Source organism: Hermetia illucens, chromosome 3 (assembly GCF_905115235.1).
Source record: "Hermetia illucens chromosome 3, iHerIll2.2.curated.20191125, whole genome shotgun sequence".
Lineage (NCBI taxonomy): Eukaryota > Metazoa > Arthropoda > Insecta > Diptera > Stratiomyidae > Hermetia > Hermetia illucens.
This window is the reverse complement of record NC_051851.1, coordinates 101090601-101093936: the sequence shown is the minus strand read 5'-3', so window position 1 is coordinate 101093936 and position 3336 is coordinate 101090601.

Below are 3336 nucleotides of genomic sequence, written 5' to 3'. Positions count from 1 at the left end.
ATATCTCACAAACCAATCAGAAACCGTTTTTAATAGCCACAGGTTACTAACTTAGATATTATTATCCTTTATACTTTGAGCGCATTCTTCAACCGACAAGATAAGATATCTTGATTCCAATGTTTTCTTTGAATTTTCCCGAAGTTATCACCTATCAAAATTAAATGATGATTTCTCCTTATATGTTCTGCCCAGTTTTCTTTGAAATGTTGTCTCGTATTCTATTCCTTTTTGGCTTCTTTCAGGTGTAGTTTGTTTATGGAACTTCCTTATCAATACTACGGATGTTGTTTTTATTGATTGAACTTGCCCGAAATTATTCAAGCCAGTTTAGTTTTCTGAGTTGGACTACGAAATGCCGCCGCAACCTTTCTTCTAGAACCTTTTCGAAGGTTTCAAGAATTCAAAAATAAACTCAATACCTCCTGGTTCTTGATTTGCAAGTTCTAGTTTCCAAATGGGACTTCGATTATCGATTAAAATAGTTTTCTCTAGTAGTGTTGAATATAGTAAGTCTCAGCCAGAAGCTCAAAATTTGAGAAGAACCTCGAAGTGGTTTGAATCGTTGCCTTTTGCGAACAGTTGGCGTCTTGCTGATTTCGACTTATTAATTAATAGTTTCTGCGATTATGGATCGATAGCGTTCGCAGTGTTATCCTTCGACGCGTTAAACAATCCTTCTGACTAGACTAGAAGCTGTGTGTGTTTAAGGTGGGGATACAGCCTTTGAACACTAAGTTCAAAGTGTAGTGGTCCATTTTTGAGGTGATCAAGGCACTGCTAAACACTCTAAATATGCTTACCTATTTCCAGGGGGCTGCAAATAGAGTCATGCATATAGAGTTGCGCTGCAGTGAGGCTAGTTTATGGTGAAAACGTTTTTATCTTCAGAAGCAAAGAACAGCATGTTGCTTTTCGTTTGATGGGTGCGACTATAGCGTCTTCCGGCGAATTGTTTGATTCGTTTGAAATTCTCATCTCCAGTGTAAAGACTACCTTAGTCTTCTGCCAAGGGGTGGGTATTTAGCGCAGAGCAATATATGTTGGAAAAATATTTTTTGAGAAATCGCTCTACGTGCTCTATACCCTCCTTTAGCATTGCTGGACGCTTTGAAATACTCAAAGGATAATATAGCGACTCCCACTTTTTATTCGTAACAACCACTCTCGCAGTGCGCAAATTTTCCTCGCAACACTTTTGTGTTGAAAGGTCTACGGAAACCGCCAATCCTCTCCTCCCACTTCAATCACATGCTCTCCCGGATGGTGTACTTCAGAGTGGCTCTGTACAGATTCAGCTTTGGAGTTTTTGAAAGTTCTATCCGGTTGTTAACGAGAGCCCAACGTGGCCGACTGGTCTCTTTTAAGGACTCTGAACAGCCTTGAAGTCTCTTGAATTCGATTTCACCAAGGAATCGTTTTATCGCCTTTGCCTCAGGTAATAGGACAAGCCTCTTCACACTTGCCTTAGAATGGCACTTTTCCGCTTTCATAAGATTTCATCTATGTATCACTATGTCTTCCATTACATTAACTCTTCTTAGGACCACGAATTTATGTTAGGGGCACACCTCATCTTACCGGTCATGAGAACTAAAGTGATGAAATCAAATAGTTTCTTTCCTCGAGGATTGCACTTGCTACACCCTATTATTGTGCCTTCGCATCATAACTTATTAAGAGGTCCAGACCACTTCTGCTACCAGATCCTGAAGTTTTTGCTTCGGTGGAGGACGCAAAGAATCATAGGGTGAGTAATCAGCGGCAACTACGACATCTAATGTTGTATAAGATTATAACTAGGTACTGGGAACAAAATGATCTCAGCATGGTTGTCACTTACAATTTGGACATCAGGACATATTTCGGTCTGGTTGATTTTTTAGCGTAAAGGACCTTTATTAAATCGAATTCAAGGCTTTTGCAGCAGAAAAATATAAAGACAGTCCTGCAACTTTATCAGCCTTGCTATCAACATAAAGGGTTTGGAATGTTATAAGTTGATTTGACCAATTTTTATGTTTTTTGGCATAAGCTTAACTTTACTTATATGTAATAGCAAACAATTTGAAGTGCCTGCGACATTCGGTGGGTAACCAGGTTTCCCTCACAGCGTAGCATCAACGACTAGATCTTCTCGCGATCGATTTCTCTAAGAATGCTCTCATTTGGGCATGTAGTATTGCCCAAGTCCTCATCCATAAGGGGTCTTCTCCTTTTTGGGCAAAGTATCATATGGTGACTATCTCTGAGCAACTTCAGACCTACGAATCTGAGATGGAAATTGGAATAAGTGAACCTGTGTGAGCGGCGATATCGATTTGCGGTCGACAAGCCATACAATAAACCAGGCAGCCAGAGGCTTTGTGTGGATAAAAATAGGAGGATTGCCTGTGCCTTCAACGCTTAGGCACTTGAGTGGGGTAGCAGAGAAGCGCCAGGGAGCGCAATCTATGAGAGGCATTCGGGCAGCTGGATATAGTCTTGGCAAACGAGGCTAAACATCCTTAGGGGGGTCTGCCTAAATTGTAGACTTGACTTTTGTCAGCCTTGCACTGGCGCATCGCATATCCTGGTGAATCAGCGAGGACTACACCCACAGCAAACACCAGGCAATCCTCTTTGGACAACGGGGTGAGCCACAGGGGAGAAAACTATCAAGCCCTCACACTGGACATCTCGGGAAGCAAGAGGAAATGTTTTGAGAAATCTGCTCCAATCCAGATGTAACCCCGTGGGATAACAGCTCGCTGTTCGCTGAGTTGTTCAAAGTATGCATGCCCAATAGGATGCAGCATGGAAGTCGTAGAAGTTGGTATGCCTAAGGCTGGTGAACCATCATGAACCATCCTCTTACAGAACCATATGTCTTCTGAGAAATTAATTATAATCTTACGCACGGATGATATCGTCAGTACAGATTAAACTGGATACCCCACCCGATTGTCGAAACTGCGATGGAGTCCTAGAAGACCCAGAACTCCTGCTTCCGACAGGTTGCTGAAGAAAGGAAGAGCCTAAAGGAGACGCCAGGAGAGGTGCTGGCAGTTGAAAATTTGGTGCGGAGAATGGTAGCTTGCCTGGAGGATTGGGATGCGATTAACCCCATGATCGTCATTTATCCAGAGCAAACTACGAAAGGCAGTGGATATAAGAGAGGTGCGGTTAGGGACGCGGCCAGAAGAAAAGTAGCAAAGCTGACTTCTCCTCCAGATATAATAGTTTACAGTGGTTCCAAGGAGCATGGAGGGAGTCAGGCTACTTTTAGTGGGTAAAAATCTCACACGCTGGCGTGCCTAGACCACTGTCTTTTGAAGATTTCCATCTCCTCATCAA